The sequence below is a fragment of the Stegostoma tigrinum genome, unplaced genomic scaffold (assembly GCF_030684315.1).
Source record: "Stegostoma tigrinum isolate sSteTig4 unplaced genomic scaffold, sSteTig4.hap1 scaffold_73, whole genome shotgun sequence".
Lineage (NCBI taxonomy): Eukaryota > Metazoa > Chordata > Chondrichthyes > Orectolobiformes > Stegostomatidae > Stegostoma > Stegostoma tigrinum.
This window is the reverse complement of record NW_026728674.1, coordinates 1,148,296-1,168,096: the sequence shown is the minus strand read 5'-3', so window position 1 is coordinate 1,168,096 and position 19,801 is coordinate 1,148,296. Positions and strand designations below refer to the sequence as shown.

The 19,801-nt window shown below is 44.1% G+C and overlaps 1 long non-coding RNA gene across 2 annotated transcripts in view; it reads left to right on the top strand.

Moving 5' to 3' along the window:
- LOC132209230 (uncharacterized) overlaps positions 1-19,030 on the top strand; it is a 30,132-nt gene extending 11,102 nt beyond the window's left edge. The window contains exons 2-4 of one of the 2 annotated variants that reach the window (XR_009445319.1): positions 7,339-7,445; positions 7,866-8,035; positions 18,446-19,030. This is a non-coding gene — a long non-coding RNA (uncharacterized LOC132209230). Of the gene's footprint in view, positions 1-7,240; positions 7,446-7,865; positions 8,036-18,445 lie in introns of those variants that run through there. The other variant, XR_009445318.1, reaches the window with a different exon arrangement.
- Positions 19,031-19,801: the final 771 nt, after the last annotated feature.

The window sequence follows — 19,801 nt, the reverse complement described above, 5'->3', positions numbered from 1 at the left end:
GATGGGGTCAGGAGCTGAGTGGCCACGGCAGAACCCAAACTGGGCGTAACTGAGTAGGTTATTTCTGAGCAGGTGCTGCCTGATAGCACTGTTGATGACACCTTCCATCACTTTACTGATGATTGAGAGTAGACTAATGGAGCAGTAATTGGCTGGCCTGGTTTTGTCCTGCTTTTTCTGTACAGGACATACTTGGGCAATTTTCTACATTGTCGGGTAGATACCAGTGTTGAAACAAACTAGAACAGCTTGGCTCGGGCAGCAGCAAGTTCTGGAGCACAAATCTTCAGTACTGTTGCTGGAATGTTGCCAGGGCCCATAGCCTTTGCGGTATCCAGTGTCCCTAACCATTTCTTGATATCACATGGAGTGAATTGAATTGACAGAAGACTGGTATCTGCAACAGTGGGGATCACTGGAGGAGGCCGAGTTTGATCACCCATTCAGCGCTTGTGGCTAAAGATTTCTGCAAATGCTTCAGCCTTATGTTTTGCACTGATGTGCTTGGTTCTTCCATCGTTGAGGATGGGGACATTTGTGGTGCCTCCTCCTCCTCCTCCAGTGAGTTGTTTAATTGTCCATTGCCATTCATGACTGGATGTGGCAGGGCTGCAGAACTTAGATCAGATCCATGGTGAGATTGATTAGCTCTGCCTATCACTTGCTGCTTTCGCTATTTGGCATGCAAGTAGTCCTGTTTGGTGGCTTCACCAAGTTGATTCCTCATCTTCAGGTAAGCCTGGTGCTGCTCCTGGCATGCCCTCCTGCACTCTCCATTAAACCAGGATTGATGGTAACGGTTGAGTGAGGGACATACTGAGCCACGAAGGTTGTAGATTGTGCTAGAGTTCAATTCTGCTGCTGTTGATGGCCCACAGCACCTCATGGATGCCCAGCCTTGTGTTGCTAGATCTATGTGAAGTCTGTCCCATTTACTGCAGTGATAGTGCCACACACATGATGGAGGTTGTTCTCAATGTGACGGCGGGACGTTGTTCCACAAGGACTGTGCGATGGTCACTCTTACTGAAACTGACATGGACAGATGCAACTGCAGCTGGCAGATTAGTAAGGATGAGGTCAAGTATGTTTTTCCCTCTTGTTGGCTCCCTCACCACGTGCCGCAAACCCAGTCTGGCAGCTGTGTCCTTTAGGATCTGACCAGCTCGATCAGTAGCACTGGTGCTGAGCTACTCTTAGCAGTGGATATTGAAATCCCCCACCCAGAATACATTTTGTGCCCTTGCCATCCTCAGTGCTTCCTCTAAGTGTTGTTCAACATTGCAGAGTACTGATTCAGCAGCTGAGGGAGGACGGTACGTGGTAATCGGCAAGAGCTTTCCTTGGCCATGTTTAACTTGAAGCCATGAGGCTTCATGGAGTCCAGAGTCAATGCTGAGGCCTCCTAGAGCAACACTGTCCTGACTGCACACCACTGTGCCACCACCTCTGCTGGGTCTGTCCTGCCGGTGAGAGAGGACATATCCAGGGATGGTGATGGTGGAGTCTGGGACATTGTGTGAAAGATATTATGACTGTGTCAGACTGTTGATTAACTAATCTGTGAGACAGTTCTCCCAATTTTGGCACTAACCCCCAGATGTTAGTGAGGAGGACTTTGCATGGTCGACAGGGCAGTTTCTGCCATTGTCTTTTCTGGTGGCTAGGTCAATGCTGTGTGATTTATCCAGTTTCATTTCTTTGAGTCTAAGTAGTGGTTGGTCCAACTGAGTGGCTTGCGAGGCCATTTTAGAGGGCAGTTGAGAGTCAAGCTCATTGCTGTGGTCAGGAGTCATATGTGGGCCAGACCAGGTGAGGTTGGCAGATTTCCTCCCTTGAAGGACATTAGTGACAATGGATTCATGGTGATCGGTAGATTCTTAAGTCCAGACTTCTTTTTAAAATTAAACTTCCACCATCGAACCCAGGTCCCCAGAACATTTTCTGGGTTTCTGGATTAATAGGTTAATGATAATACCAGTAGGCCTTGAGGACTCATGCAAAGAATTTATTTAACTCTTCAGCCATTTCCTGGTTCCCCAATATTATTTCTCCAACCTCATTTTCTTAGGGGCTTGTATTAACTTTGGTCTGTCCTCCTTTCTATATATTTAACAAAGTTCCAGTTGCCTGTCCTGATATTATTTGCAAGTCCATCCTCAAAGTTTACCTAATCCCCTTCTTTTTTTGGTTGTTTTCTGCCTTTTAAGAATTTCTCGATCCTCTGGCTTGTGATTAATCTTTGCAACATTATATCTATTCTTTCTTTCCATTTGATAAAAGGATCCCTTTGCCTTGTCATGTAGGATAATACGATACAATGTTTTATTTGTCTCTTCTTGCAATACAGAGTTTTTATAGAACATTACAGCATAGTACAGGCCCTTCGGACCTTGATGTTGTGCCGACCTGTCATACCGATCTCAAGCCCATCTAACCTACACTATTCCATGTGCGTCCATATGCTTGTCCAATGACGACTTAAATGCTCCTAAAGTTGGCGAATCTACCACCGTTGCAGGCAAAGCGTTCCATTCCCTTACTACTCTGAGTAAAGAAGCTACCTCTGACATCTGTCCTATATCTTTCACCCCTCAATTTAAAGCTGTGCCCCCTCGTGCTCGCTGTCACCATCCTAGGAAAAAGGCTCTCCCTATCCACCCTATCTAACCCTCTGATTATTTGATATGTTTCAATTAAGTCACCTCTCAACCTTCTTCTCTCTAATGAAAACAGCCTCAAGTCCCTCAGCCTTTCCTCGTAAGACCTTCCCTCCATACCACGCAACCTCCTCGTAAATCTCCTCTGCACCCTTTCCAAAGCTTCCACATCCTTCTTATAATGCGGTGACCAGAAATGTACGCAATACTCCAAATGCGGCCACACCAGAGTTTTGTACAGCTTCACCATAACCTCTTGGTTCCGGAACTCGATCCCTCTATTAATAAAAGCTAAAACACTATATGCCGCCTTAACAGCCCTGTCAACCTGGGTGGCAACTTTCAAGGATCTGTGTATATGGACACCGAGATCTCTCTGCTCATCTACACTGCTAAGAATCTTACCATTAGCCCTGTACTTTGCCTTCCAGTTACTCCTACCAAAGTGCATCACCTCACACTTGTCTGCATTAAACTCCATTTGCCACCTCTCAGCCCAGCTCTGCAGCTTATCTATGTCTCTCTGCAACCTACAGCATCCTTCATCACTATCCACAACTCCACCGACCATAGTGTCATCTGCAAATTTACTAACCCATCCTTCTCCGCCCTCATCCAGGTCATTTATAAAAATGACAAACAGCAGTGGACCCAACACCGACCCTTGCGGTACACCACTAGTAACTGGTCTCCAGGATGAACATTTCCCATCAACGACCACCTTCTGTCTTCTTTCAGCAAGCCAATTTCCAATCCAAACTGCTATATCTCCCACAATTCCCTTCCTCCACATTTTGTACAATAGCCTATCGTGGGGAACCTTATCGAACCTTGCCGAAATCCATATACACCATACATCAACCGGTTTACTCTCATCTACCTGTTTGGTCACCTTCTCAAAGAACTCAATAAGGTTCCTGAGGCACGACCTTCCCTTCATAAAATCACATGATACACCAACTTTGGATGCTTGTATGCTTGCTTGTTTGCTGATCAAAATTAAATAAGTGAAACAATTGTACTGAGGTCACCAATCAGCCAGCACATGACCCTTCCTGTGCATTGGCTGCATGGTTACAAGGAGGAAGAATGAAGTGTCTGGTTCAGCTCAGTGAGACAGAAGCTGTATATTTTGGAAGTTTTGGATTTGACCTTTGAACAGGACAGTTCCATTTATGTATCTAAGTTATATTTATTCACTGCTTCACAGTGGAAGGACACAGTGGAAGGATGGCAAAATGGTCAACTCAAGGATGAATCTTGGGGATGTTTGCTAATAATTGCACAGTGTTTAGCATCAACAGCAAGATGTCGATAATACTCGGGCTTGGACTGATGAGTGCCAAATAATGTTTGCACCACAGAGGTGCCAGGCAATGATCATCTCTAACAAGAGAGAATCTCACCATCTTCCTTTGTTGAGTTTCAACACTGAAATTCTGTTATCAACTTCATGGGTGTTACTACTGACTTGAACCTGCATGAGATAAGCCATATAAATACTGTGGCTACAAGAGCACGTCTGGGAATCATGTGGTTAGTATCTCCTCTCCTTTCTCCCCAAAGCTTGTCCATCTCTGACAAGGCAAAGTTGGGAGTGTGATGGAATATGATTGCCTGGATGCCGCAGCTCCAGTAACACTCAAGAAGCTTGATGCCATCCATGCTTGATTGGCACCATTTCCATCACCTCAACATTGATGTTTGTCTACTGCTGATAGACAATGGGGGCATTGTGTACCATCTACAAAATGCACTGCAATAACTCATCTGACAGCAGTTCCCACTAGAAAAACAAGGGTAGTTCACCTGTATTGGGTACGTGTGACTACAATAAATCAAATAAATCAGATCAAATGCTGGGCCAGAATCCTGGCCATTCCTATCCATCAGCCTTGTGCAGGGTATCTATCCCAGATGAACACTTGCGGTCCATGAAGTTAGTTCAGTGCCTTTGCAACAGTGATAATGTGTGACCAATGTATGCTGGCCTTGCGCAGGACCAACAGAGAGCCATACAAATGATATAAACCAGAAGGGAGCCATTCAGCCATCTTTGTCCATGCTGACCCATAGACATCTGATGCCTTTTTTAATCCCAAATTGTTACAAACGTACATGGACCTGCAGCACTTAAAGTGCAGATCCAGGTACTTCTTAAAAGAGTTTAGAATCTCTTAGTCCAACACCAATTCAGGCAGCAAATTCCTGACACCCATCACCCTCTGCATAAAACGGATTTTCCCACATCCCCTCTAACCCTTCTGCCACTTAGCTTGACTCTGTAACTGCTGATTTTTGAATTCTCTGCCAAGGGAAGCAGCTTCCTCCTGTCTACACTAACTCTACCCTATCGCTGCCCTTCACTGTTTTGTATACCTCAATCATGTCATCCCTCAGACTTTTCTGTTCCAAGGAAAACAGCCTCATATTTACAATTCTCCAGCTTTGGCAATATTTGAGTAAATCTTTTCTGCACTGTCTCCAGAGTTATTATATACTTCCTGGATTGTGATGAACACAACTGCACACACTACTCCAGTTGTGGCATCATCAGTATCCTGTACAGTTTTATCATGATGTCCTTACTTTGGTAATCTACACTTTTCCCAATGAGGCAAAGCATTCCCTGTGCCTTCGTCAGAACATTACTGACCTGTAGTGCTACCTTTAGGAACCTGTTCACTTCCATGCTTAGATCCCCCACTTCATCTACCCCTATCAATATGTTCCTATTTATTGTGTATTCCCTTTATGTCCTCATGAAAAGCAATGCATCACACTTGTCAGAGTTGTGCTCCATCTGTCGCTTTCCTGCCTTCTCCGCCAACCCATCTAATATCATTTTGGAACTTGGAGCTATCCTCTGTCCTATCCACCTTACATCCAATTTTTCAGTTGTCTGCCAATTTACCAATTGTGCCCCCCATGTTCAAGTCTGAATCGTTCATCTATAAAATAAATTAAAGGGGCCCCAAAATCAAGCCCTGTGAAACACCAATGGAAATTGCTTTCCGTTCAGAAGCACAGCCATGAACAATTACCCTTGTTTCCTGCCACTAAGCCGATTAGTCAACACATTACTCCGTATCCCATGACCCATGAGCTTTCACTTTTTTGCACTTCTCAGGTGGGACGTTATCATTTGCTTTGCTAAAATCCATGTCGACAAATTCATTGCGCAACCCTCATCGATCCTCCTTGCCACTTTCTTAAAGAATTCAACTAAATTTGTAAGTAATGACCTTACCTTGACAAAGCCGTGCTGACTATCCATGACTAGTCCATGCCTTTCTCAGTTAGTTTATTTGATCTCTCAGATCGATTTTAAAATTTTCCCACCACTAACATAAGACAAGCAAGCTTTTAATAGTTTGGCATTTCCTTCGTACCCTTTATAAACAATGGAACCACATTTATATTCCTTCTCTAATTGATTTAAAACAAAATTTGCCCTGAGGATGATTAGTTTAGTCTTGCATGTGCTGGTGCTACCCTCCTAATGGAGGAAGGGGGACTTTTCATCCAAATTCCCTACTTGTTTCCTTTGTTTTAATTTTCTTTTCTTGTAAATATTTCACCCAGTTCCCTTTTAAGTGAAGCACTAGATTTTGCTTGAATAGTCACTTGCAGTAAAAGCATTCCCTATTCCATTATATGGAAACTTTTCCTCTAACTTTCCCATCATTGTTGTGTGAACAAATCCTGGCCTGAATCACAAGAAACAAACTGTGTCTCTTCAGAATTTTTTTTTGTTTGTTAGGGGTCTTACCTCATGAAAAAACAAAAATCAAGCTCTGTTTTTCTGAAACTGGAACAGCAACATTAGAAGCTGCAAGTTCTTCAGTATGTTTGGGAGATCTAGAGTGAATTGTCCCGGTAACCAGATGTTCCACAACATGGTTCTGTACTAGTGACCATTGGCCTTGAGATTGGTCTCATCTGTCCAGTATTGGAGAATCAGCCTTTGCCTGCTAGAATAGACCAATCATAAAGTCACCAATTGTAAGAGATGCAGTGTTTACCTTCCCTGCATTTGACCTTACTATTGAAATTTTTTTTACAATTATGTGGCTTCTGTCAGATGCTAGTAACTATTTGGAGCCACAGGTGAGAGCTGGTGAAGGTGAGGATGAACCCAGCATGAGCTGCTCAAAAAAAAAGTGAATCAAACAATTTTTTTTGCCCTCTCTCTTAGTCACTCCAAATCCTCTTGAAGCATCTTTGTATCTTCCTCTCAATTCTCATTTCCAACCAGTGATGTGATTTGTCAGTCACGGTGTTTTTCTGTAAATATGCCCATCTTCATCCTTTGTCCCCATCCACAGATTAGCACATTTAATATGAAGAACATAATATGAAAAACATATAGACCACATCAGATGAATTTCCCTCTTCAACACTTCTGATATCTGATAAATAGAGGCCTTCTAATGGGCATTAACATGTTGTGTCAGCATTGCTTGACTGATGCTTAAGGTTGCGGTGGTAATTAGTCTTTCTGCATTAAATATACTTTCAATATTAGAAACTTAAGTGATTGACTACTTCATTGGAACCTAATACAATTATCAGTGTTCTTTTTTTTTGACAGTGCTGATTGATTGGATTTATTAAATGGAAATGTACAGTGTTGCTTTCAAATGGTGATAATTTCTTAATGGAATTTCACGTGCAGGCACTCAGACATGAACTAATGGATAAGGAGGAGACAATCATAACTGCTTTGGATTCAGCCCATAGAAGGGCCAGAGGAGTCGCGCTGACACCTTCATGTTTAAACAGGTCAGCCACTTAATCTATTGCAGGAACAACCACTTTTCTGCAGAACACTTGGCTTTATAGAGCAGTAAGAGATTAGAAATAAAGTAATGCTAAACTGGAGAGTGAGAAATAATGCAGGGACTCGTATGTTATTTAAAGAAACATGTTACAGCGCATGACAGAAGATTCTGTGACAGTTACTTAGAATTGTATGTTGTGGGAACAATTGAAAATGTTTCCACTCACCTAGTGATTGTGGTAACTTCAAATTATTAGAAAATTTATAGATCAGCATCTTGAAATATTTTTTTTTCATTTTCACAAAACGTTACATGACTTTACGTTCTGCAATGTGTTCTTAATTACCATATTCAAAAGCAAAAAGCATGTGTTTACTGTCCTACCATATTTTGGTGATGTATTGATGTGTCTCATTTTCAGAGGACACTTTTCTGCGTGCCACTAGATGTATATCAGCCATACCAAAATGCTGCCTTTGCCTGAGACAGGGAAGATGAAATGACTTTGGGGAAATGGAGAATCATTCATGAATCCAGTTACTTTCTGATCTGACAGCTTTGTGGCATCTGAATGGATAACAATTTGATCTGGTAATCTCAATTGATAGAGTGCAAATGTGTAGTGATGCATTTTGGGAGCTCTGGTAAGTGAAAGATGTTCACAATGACTAGTAGATCCCTAGAGAGCACTGAGAAACAAAGGGACCTTGATGTCCAAAAGCAAGAGTTCATGCCCTCTGCTTCTGGCCTTTCAGGCAATGTTGGATCCAACACTCCACTGAGCCTTAGATCCCATGAGCTCTTGTTTTGTTGACCAGTCTGCTATCACTGACCTTATCAAAAACATATAGACCACATCAGATGAATTTCCCTCTTCAACACTTCTGATATCTCCTCAATAAAAATTAGATAAAATTTGCAAACCATGGCATTACCTCAACAAAGCCATGCTGACTATCCCCGAACATTCCATGTTTCTCCAAGTGCAGCGACATTTTGTCCCTTAAAATTCTTTCTGATAACTTCCCTACCACCAAGGTTAGACTGGCTTGTAACTTCTGGATCTGTCCTTTCTTCTTTTATATAAAAGTATGAGCGGTCCTCTGGCACCTTAGCTGTGGCCAGAAATGACTTGAAAAATCTTTGCCAGGACCTTTGATATCTCCTCCCCTGCTTCATAAAGTCATGCAGTATAGAAACAGGCTCACTTGATCAACATCAATGCCAACTAACAAACATCAAACTACTGATCCCATTTACCTGCACTGAGTCATTACCTACCATACCCTGGCCCTTTAAATGCTCATCTGTTGCTTCTTTAATATTGCAAGCGTATCTGCCTTCTCCACCTTGTCAGGCAGCATATTACATGTTTGTATCGCTTTTGGTGAAAACACTTGCCTCAGATCCCCTCTAAATAGCTGACAGTTCACCTGAAATCTATACCCCCTGACTTAAACTCGTCTACTGGTTCTCACAATCAATCTATGCCTCCTCATAATTTTGAATACGTCGATCAGATTTCCCCTCAGCCTCCTCTGCTGCATGGAAAACGCACTTAGCCTACCAGTTTCTCCTCATAAAACTTGCATTCAATCACAAAACAACACCCTGAAACATATACTATCAACCAACCTGGCCAACATCTCTGTCTCCGGCTTGCTACAGTGTTCCAGTGAAGCCCAGCACAAGCAGACAGAACAACACCTCATTTTCTACTTGGGGACCTGACAGCCCTCCAGACTTAATATTGAGTTCTGCAATTTTAGGGCCTAAACTCTCCCATATCCCAGCGCCCCCACCCCACACACCAGGCTTTGTTACCACGCAGCCTGCCACTACACACTCCCTGTTGTTAGTGACTAACAGTCCCCATTGACAACTTCCCAGCCTGATCGTTAGCAACTCCTTTATCTGTCCACCTGTCTTTCTCTCTCTTTGGGCTCTATCCTATTGTTTACTCCCTCCCCACCCTCCTCCCTATTTTCGGCATAGAAACTGATGTTTTCCCAGCCACCATCAGTTCTGAGGAAGGGTCACCGGACTGGAAATGTAAACTCTGTTTTTTCCTCCAACATATGTTGCCACACCTGCTGAGCTTTTCCAGCAACTTTGTTTTTGTTCGTCGTTTACAGCATCCGCAGTTCTTGTGGTTTTTATCACTAAACCTGTCAGACTCATCAATGCTCTCTAATGCTCCAACTTGTTGCTCAAATTGCTCCAATAAGAGGCACCTGCTGTACACATGGTCATGCAGACCAGCAGGAGCACTCAGCATTTGACATGTAGCGTCGGATGTACCAATCATGGGTCAGATCTTAATTCCAGGCATACCTTAACTCAACAGAACACGGATCTTTGCTTTTAATTTACTCATTCTCCTGCTTAATTGTAGGGGACAAAAACCGGTGTTCACTCTCAGGTCTCTGCTGGTATGCCTGCTTTTCAGAGAGAGCCTTATCTCACCCACTCCTCTCAATAACATTCTCTGACTGTCACTGGGCCAACCCTCTGCTCTCAGTAACACTGTCTGCCCGTCACAGGGCCCTCACCCCCTCCTCTCAGTAATACTGCCCGTCACAGGGCCCTCGCCCCCTCCTCTCAGTAATACTGCCCGTCACAGGGCCCTCGCCCCCTCCTCTCAGTAACACTGCCCGTCACAGGGACATCACCCACTCCTCTCAGTAATACTGCTTGCCACAGGGCCCTCACCTGCTCCTCTCAGTTATGCACTGACTGACTGTCACAGGGCCCTCACCCCCTCCCCTCAGTAACACACTCCGTCACAGTGCCCTCAGACTGTCACAGAGCGCTCACCGCTCCGCTCAGTCACACTGCCAGTTACAGGGCCCTCACGCGCTCCTCTCAGTAACACTGCCTGTCACTGAACCCTCACGCGATCCTCTCAGTAACACTGCCCGTCACAGGGACTTTACCCGCTCCTCTCAGTAACACTGCCCGTCACAGGGACCTTACCTGCTCCTCTCAGTAACACTGCCCATCACAGGGACCTTACCGCTCCTCTCAGTAACAATGTCCGTCACAGGGACCTTACCTGCTCCTCTCAGTAACACTGCCCATCACAGGGACCTTACCGCTCCTCTCAGTAACACTGCCTGTCACAGGGACCTTACCCGCTCCTTTCAGTAACACTGCCCGTCACAGGGACCTTACCCGCTCCTCTCAGTAACACTGCCCGTCACAGGGACCTTACCCGCTCCTCTCAGTAACACTGCCCGTCACAGGGACCTTACCCGCTCCTCTCAGTAACACTGCCTGTCACAGGGCCCTCACCCGCTCCATTCAGTAACACTGCCCGTCACAGGGACCTTACCCGCTCCTCTCAGTAACACTGCCTGTCACAGGGCCCTCACCCGCTCCTTTCAGTAACACTGCCCGTCACAGGGACCTTACCTGCTCCTCTCAGTAACACTGCCCGTCACAGGGACCTTACCTGCTCCTCTCAGTAACACTGACTGTCGCAGGGCTCTCACCCGCTCCACTCAGTCGCACTACCTGTTACAGTGCCCCTACCCGCTCCTCTCAGTAACACTGATTGTCACCGGACCCTCACCCGCTCCTCTGTTACACTGACTGACTGTCACAGGGCCCTCACCCGCTCGTCTCAGTAACACTGACTGATTGGAAAGGGCGCTCACCCACTCCTCTCAGTAACATCCCCTGACTGTCACTGGGCCCTCACCCGCTCCTCTCAGTAACACTGCCCGTCACAGCGCCCTCACCCACTCCTCTAAGTAACACAACTGTCACAGAGCCCTCACCCACTCCTCTCAGTAACACTGCCTGTCACAGGGCCCTCACCCGTGCATCTCAGTAATACTGCCTGTCACAGAGCCCTCACCCACTCCTCTCCGTAACATTGACTGCCTGTCACAGGGCCCTCACCCTCTCCTCTCAGTAACATTGACTGACAGTACAGGGCCCTCACCCCCCCCTCCTCTCATTAACACTACCTGTCACAGACCCCTCACCCGCTGCTCGCAGTAACACTGACTGACTGTCACAGGGCGCTCACCCCCTTCCTCAGTAACACTGTCCGTCACAGGGCCCTCACCCACTCCTCTCAGTAATACTGTCTGCCACAGGGCCCTCACCTGCTCCTCTCCGTTACACTGACTGACTGTCACAGGGCCCTCACCCCCTCCTCTCTTTAACACAGTCCGCCACCGTGCCCTCACCCCCTCCTTTCAGTAACACTGCCAGTCACAGGATCCTCACCCGCTCCTCTCAGTAACATTGACTGACTGCACAGGGCCCTCACCCCCTCCTCTCAGTAACACTGACTGCCTGTCACAGGGTGCTCACCCGTTGCCCTCAGTAACACTGACAGACTGTCACAGGGCTCTCACCCGCTCCTCTCAGTAACACTGCCCATCACAGGGCCGTCACCCGCTCCTCTCAGTAACACTGCCCGTCACAGGGACCTTAGCCGTTCCTCTGAGTAAGACTGCCTGTCGCAGGGCCCTCACCCACTCCTCTCAGTAACACGGCCCGTCACAGGGCCCTCAACTGCTCCTCTTGGTAACTCTGACTATCTCCCGGCCCTAAACCCCTCCTCTCAGAATCACTGACTGACTGTCACAGGCCTCTCACTCCCTCCTCTCAGTAACACTGCCTGTCACAGAGCCCTCATCCGCTGTTCTGAGTGACACTGGCTGACTGTCACAGTGCCCTTACCTTGCCCACTTATCTGAATTAGAGACAATATCAATGTGGTTGCTTTATCAAGAACAAATACGGAGAGAAATTAATGTCACAATCAAAGTGAACTTGATTAGTAAGAGAATGTGATGGAATGTCTTTATTTATTTAATATAAGTATGTTATGACTGATTTTATGACCTGAAGTCACAGCCGTATTCAATCAGCTTCCCTGTCTATATTTGCAACTCATTGATATAAAGTATTTAGTGACGTTCAAAATTGATCCCAATGTTTCCTCATCAGATTTTTTGAAAAGCCAGTGCCAGACTTTGTGAATAACAATACCTGACACCAGGTTTATAGCCAAAACAAAAGATTTTACAGTTTATGAACAATATAGTATCTTTTTTAAAAAAAGTTAAGCAAAAAGGTATTCTGACGAACGCCTATGACTTAAACATCATCTTCTTTGATTCTAGCCCCAATTCTAGCAAAGACAGAAAGACACACAAACAGATATAATTAAGGAATGTATCAAAGGGAAAAAACTAAATCAAGTGTAACTGGCCAGTTTACTTAACCAGACTGCATGATCTTTAAAATGGAAAGAACTGTGGATGCTGTAAATCAGGAACAAAAACAAAGCTGCTGGAAAAGCTCAGCAGGTCCAGCAGCATCTGTGAAGGAAAAAAAGAAGTAAGATTTCAGATCTGTCAACCCTTCTTCTGATCAGCTCTGAGGAAGGGCCACCAGATCTGACATCGTACCTCTTTTTGGCCTTCACAGATGTTTTCAGACCTGCTGAGCTTTTCCAGAAATTTTGTTTTTGTCCATCATCTAAAATCTCACAGTCAGATGAGATTGTATGTTAAGTTAAAATCTGAACAATCTACAGATGCTGTAAATCAGAAACAAAAACAGAAGTTGCTGTAAAAAACCAGCAGATCTGGCAGCATCTATGGAGAGAAAACAGAGTTAACATTTTGGGTCGTATCACCTTTCCTCAGAATTCCTTATTTCTAAGTGTCACAGGATCTGAAATGTTAATTCTAACTTCTGTCCATAGATGCTGCCAGACTCGCTGAGCATTTCCAGTAATTTCTGAGCTTCTGTCTTGGTTTCTGAAAACATTGAGCTATGCAAATACCTTTCAGTAGGCTTTGGGGGATATTTAATTATTACTTGTAACAGAGGACCTCTTAACTTAGAATAAGTTGATAATGGGAGGACAACCAGTTGGCAATCAAACGTCTGTCCTGTAGCTTTTGCAGGGACAATCCTTCTGATTTAAAGACAGTTCAATATTGGTTTCTCTTTGCTAGTGACTCATCAACAGAGTTTTCTTGGAAGAAGAATTGACCTGCAATTAACCTCCAGACCTAGCCTCATAAACAAATATCAAATTGTTTCTTCTTTTTTCACATAAGCTGCTGCTCACAGTCCAAAGGTCACTCTCAGCTCACAGTTCACAGCTCCAAACCAAAAATGATAATGAACTTAAGTACTAGGAGGAGTAAGACAATTCAGCTCCTCGAGCCCCGCTGTTTGATATGATTGTGGTTGATCTTATCTCTGCTGCAACTTTAGTTTCCTACCTGCTCTCCATAATTCTTGAACCCATTATGAACTCAAAAATCGTTCTATCTCCTCTTCAAATTTGCTCCATGTCACAGCCCTCCAATGCCTTCTCAGGGAGTGAATTCCAGAGATTCATGACCCTTCCGGTGTAGAAATTTTTCATCATCCCTTTAAACCTTCTCTCCCTATGCTAAAACTATGACCTCTTGCTCTATTGCCCACATGAGGAACCATCCTTTCCACGTCAACTTTATCAATCTGCTTGAACATATTATATCCCTCAATTAGATCCCTTCTCATTGTTCTGAACACCTGAGAATGTAGGCCGAAACTACTCTGTCTGTCTTAAGACGCATTCTCGTCTCTGGAATCATCCTGGTGAACCTCCACTGGACTGCCTCCAATACAATGACACCTCTCCTTAAGTAAGGAGACCAGAACTGTACACAGGGCTCCAGGTGTGGACTCACTAATGCCTTGCATAGTTGCAGCAACCTTCTTTTGTATTTGTATACTCTCTTTCTTGAGCAACAAATGCCAAAATTCCATTTCCCTGCCTTAATACCTGCTGTACCTGCTTACTGAGTTTCTGTGATTCATAAAACTAAAAAAAATGAAGGTTTCAATGCTGTTAAAATGAAATCCATCCAAGTAAAATTAAAATAATGATAAGAGGACATTAATAGAAAATGAAAACATTTTTCTCTCTCTGGAGAGCAATATTAAACAGGCTTCACATAATAATGTTATTTGTGAGCTTGGATTCTATACTGGAGGAATGCTGCGCAAGTTTTAAGTTTGAATTGTACACCTATACCGTGTGTAGTGAGAAGGACAAGACGTGGGTTTTAATCTAATAATTTTCTGTGTTCTTCTGTTATAAATATACATAGGCATCCGCTTGTGAGCATTTTCAGTAATTGAATACCACAGTAAAGAGAATGAAAATTTATCTCACCCTGGAATCTGAATTGTCCAGTATCACCATCAACTGGGATCATAACACTTGTCATTTCAAAGGCCAAACCTGATATTACCACTCGATTCCTCAACTAAAATGGAATTTGATTCATTCAATTGTCATACATGAATGACCTTGATAGTGTGTTGTAAATTATAAAGTGAAACAAAATAGCCCTTCACCATTTTTCTTGTAAAGCAAATCCATCATATTCGATTGTTGTAGTGGTATAAAACACTAGTAAGTCACACATTGCAAAGTCCTCCTGAATGTGAGCCAGACATTTACATAGATCTGTGGTTAACCTCAAGAGGCAACCCAATCTTGTATTTGTTTCCTTTTTAGGCCACTTTTCTGACAACAAAGACTTCACCAGTCTCCTTAAACAGCTGAGATCAGACTAATTACAAAGCTCTATTTTGTCCATAACCTACCCTTGATCAATGCTAAAGAAGATAGACTAGCATTTAAATAAAATTGTATTTATAGAGTCATAGAGTGATACAACACGAAACAGACCTTCCAGTCCAATTAGTCCATGCTGACCATAATCCCAAACTAAAGTAGTCCTGCCTGCCTCCTGCGCTCGGCCATATCCCTCCATTCATGTACTTACCTGGACGTCTTTTAAATAGTGAAACTGTACCCGCATCCACCAATTCTTCTGGAAGTTCATTCCACATATGAACAATCCTCTGTATAAAAATATTGCCCCTCATTTCCTTTTTAAATCTTTTTCCTCTCATCTTAAAACTATGCCCCATAGTTTTGAAATCCTCCACAGTAGGGAAAAGACATTTGGCGTTCACCTTATCTAGATCCCTCATTATTTTATAAACATTCATCGGGTGACCCCGAAACCTCCTAAGATCCAGTGAAAAAAGCCCCAGTCTATTCTCACCTTAAATCTCAAAACCTCCATTTCTGGCAACATCCTGGTAATTCTTTTCTGAACCCTCTCCAGCTTAATAATATCCTTCCTTGAACACCGACCAGAATTGGACACAACAGTGTAGAAGAGGCCTCACCAATATCCTGTACAACTTCAACATGGCATTCCAACTCTTCTCCTCAAAGGTCTGAGTCATGAAACACCTTCTTAACTACCGAAAGAACTACAGATGCTGTAAATCACGAACAAAAACAAAGTTGCTGTCAAATCTCAGGAAGTCTGGCAGCTTCTTTGAAGGAAAAAACAAAGTTAACGTTTCAGGTCCGGTGACCTTTCCTCATAACTGGCATTTCCCCTCTTTGCTGTGCACTGTACCACCGATTTTGGTATCATCTGCAAACTTACTAACCAGGCCTTCTATATTCTCATCTAAATCATTTACATAAACGACAACCAAAAGCAGACCCAGCAATGATCCCTGTGGGACACCGCTGGCAACAGGCCTCCAGTATGGAAAACTTCCTTGCATCACCACTCTCCATCTCCTGCCTTTTATCCAATTTTGTTTAGTTTCTACTTAATTAATATTCCAGTAATAAACATCCCTGATGAGCTGCGGAACGGTCACCGCACCCGAAACGTTAACGCTGTTTTTGTTTTCCGTCACAGATGTTGCCAGACCCGGTGAGCTATTCCAGCAACTTTGTTTTAGTTCCTGATGAGCTGCGACTTTGTACTTGACTGATTTCCAACATCAAAAGTTCTAAATGTTGGAAGAGATTGGTTTACCTTGACTTCCTAGCTTGAAAATGTGCCTTTTATGCAAAGAAACTGTACTCTGGGACAGTGGTTTTGCAGATTTACCTGCAGGTCCAGCTGTGAATCGGAGTTGAAGTAGTTGCAAGCACTGATGAATAGGCAGCTATTTAGCCTCTGGATGTAATCCTGTGGAAGCGACGAGGGTCTAGGCCATTGACTCGAGAACTGATGAGGGAACGGCTTGCCCCAACCAGCTTCCCTTCAGGGGAGCGCCAGCCTCAGGTCGCTCCCCTCAAGGGGTACGTCATCCTGACCTTGCTCCTCTCATGCGTAGGCAGCTACATCTTTCTCCCCTCTGGCACATAATAGACCGGCGGCAAACCTGGTGGGATGCCACTTTCCATGAGCGGTTGGCTAACCAGAACCCAGCAGGTGTAGTAAGCAGCAGTGTCACTTGGGAGGTGATGATCTCTGTTACCATTGGCAACCAACCTACGATTATTGCTCGATCTCGGGCCAGGATTGAGTGAAACACCATTAGCACGCCACTTCCCCTTCTTGATGTTGCACATTGAATGCCTTTGAAAGCCTGTTACATTTCTTAATGGTGACACCCCTGCCCACTGTTGAGTCAATACCAGTTGTTGTGGGATGATGTATGTGTACGTCAGTTGCTCAATTGGGGACTTTAACTCGCAATGAAGTTGGGAAGTTATGCACAAGTCTTCTCACCATGGATTTAATCTGGCTCTAAGCAGAATTGTAGGTGGTGCCATCCTTCCACCTGATTAAATGTCCTCTATTTTCAAACTTGCCACAAGGGAAAGTACAAAATCCCGCTGTTTTTGTTATCAATTCATGGTTTTTAATTTTGCAATCAGTGTCGTAAGCAGCAGATTAGTTCAGTCCTTGTGAAATTGAAGGCAATGCAACACTTTAATTGGTCACTTTTTAACATGGTAGGTTCTCAGACTGAGGAAATGGTGAATGTTGTTGATCTTTAATGCAACATAATGGAGGAGAGAAAAATCTGGACTACAGAGCCCACAGGAAGAAAATTATAATCTGTCAGTGCTGCCTCCATGAGAACAATGCCAAGTAAATACCCGTCCCCATATCGAACAATAGAAGTTTCCTGCATATCAGAACATACCCATTGAGTGGGGAACTGATGAATAATGCAGGAGCACCATCGGATTGAAATACTTTTATTCTAAGAATTTCAGAACATGCTGGGATTTTTATAGCAAGCAATACTTGTGATGGAATATTCTTTTAATGTCAAAATGCTGCAACAGTTTGGAAGAACCAATATTAAATGGATATTATTGCAGATAATATATGTGAATTAAATAAAATTGTTTGCTTAAAGTATTTTGTAATTCAAATTGAATGTCGCATTTTTGTTGTATCTTAGTTGTCTTCTGTTTCTACTTTTTCTTATTTTTATAGAGCAGGTATTGTCCTGGTCACTTGTAATGCTGCCAATTCAAGATTAACTACATGGATGGTCTCTATCAGTTGCTTAATCCCCGATGTCAGTTTGCAATCCTGAATCCAAGATTGTCACTTCATCTTTCAATTCTGTGTATAATCAAAGTCTGAGATCAACAGCTTTCATTTTACTATCTGGAAGTCAATCAGTGCAGATTTTGTTTGTAAACCAGCGTTCTGTCTGTAAAACTGCTTCGTTTAATTAGATTAGTTAGTTAAGATTCATGTTAATGAAATGAATCATAACTAAGCTTCATCTCTTCCTCATTCTGAACACATGGTATGTCACGCAATGGCAATTCAATTTTGCATTGGTGCCGGTTCAAACCATGTGTATTCCAACTACAGATTGATACAGATGAAATTGTACCATTTCCTTTTTAGTACCATTCTCACCATACAGTGTTTCTGTTCATTACGTTTCTGTGTACAGTTCTGAACCAGTCCCCTTGCCCCTGAGCTTGCCAAATGTCTCAATGTTGTCGTGACATTGTCAAAGAATTCATTTCTTGGTAGATTCAGAGATAAATTAATGTAAACTAGTATGTGTTAATGCCTCTGCTGTAATCGGGCGAAACACTCAGGCCATTGTCTTAATTTTTCTCTCTTGTATTTATATTGAAATGTTGACCATGCCATTTGCGCCACTTAGTGGAATTGGACTTGTTACAGAAGTGCTGAACGTCAACTTGCCAAATACAATTGGATGAAAAGTATGAGGCCAATCAGTCTCTTGAAACACTTTCTCTATGCAATCAACATAACAACATTCATTGACAATGAAAAATTACGTACGTGCTTAAGAAGATTAGATTTGAAACAGAGATTTGTGAATATGAATGGAGCTATATATGTCCCCATCTCAGGCACCCACCTCAAGTTCACCTGGACTATCTACAACACCTCTGTCACCTTCCTGGACCTCTCTGTCTCCATCTCAGGTAACCACCCAGAAACCGATATCCATTTCAAGCCCACCGACTCCCACAGCTACCTAGAATACACCACCTCCCACCCACCTTCCTGCAAAAATTCCATCCCCTATTCCCAATTCCTTCACCTCCGCCTCATCTGCTCCCAGGATGAGGCATTCCATTCCCGTACACGTCAGATGTCCTCGTTTTTCAACGACCGCAACCCCCCACCCCCCACCCAACCACACACAGTGGTCAAGAACCATGTCTCCCACATTTCCTGCAACTCATCCCTCACACCCCATCCCCGCAATAAGCACCAAAAGAGAACCCCTTCATCCTCTCATACCACCCTACCAACCTCTGGATACAACGCATCATCCTCCAACACTTCCACCATCTGCAATCTGACCTCACCACCAAAGACATTTTTCCATCCCCACCCTTGTCTACTTTCTGGAGAGACCACTCTCTCCATGACTCCCTTGTCGGCTCCACGCTTCCCTCCAACCCCACCACACCCGACATTTTCCCTGCAACTGCAGGAAGTGCTACACGTGCCCCCATACCTCCTCCCTCACCCCCATCCCAGGCCCCAAGAAGACTTTCCACATCAAGCAGATGTTCAACTGCACATCTACCAATGTGGTATACTGCATCCGCTGTACCCGCTGTGGACTCCTCAACATCGGGGAAACCAAGGAGAGACTTAAGTGTTCTGCAAAGCAGTCCCTATGCTCGGTTCACAACAAACAACTGCACCTCCCAGTCGCGAACAATTTCAACTTCCCCTCCTATTCCTTCGACGACATGTCCATCCTGGGCCTCCTGCAGTGCCACAACAATGCCACCCGAAGGTTGCAGCAACAGCAACTCATATTCTGCTTGGGAACCCTGCAGCCCAATAATATCAATGTGGATTTCACAAGCTTCAAAATCTCCCCTCCCCCTACTGCATCCCAAAACAAGCCCAGCTCGTCCCCGCCTCCCTCACCTGTTCTTTCTCCCACCTATCCCCTCCTCCCACCTCAAACCACACCCCCATTTCCTTCCTACTAACCTCACCCCTTGACCTGTCCGTCCTCCCTGAACTG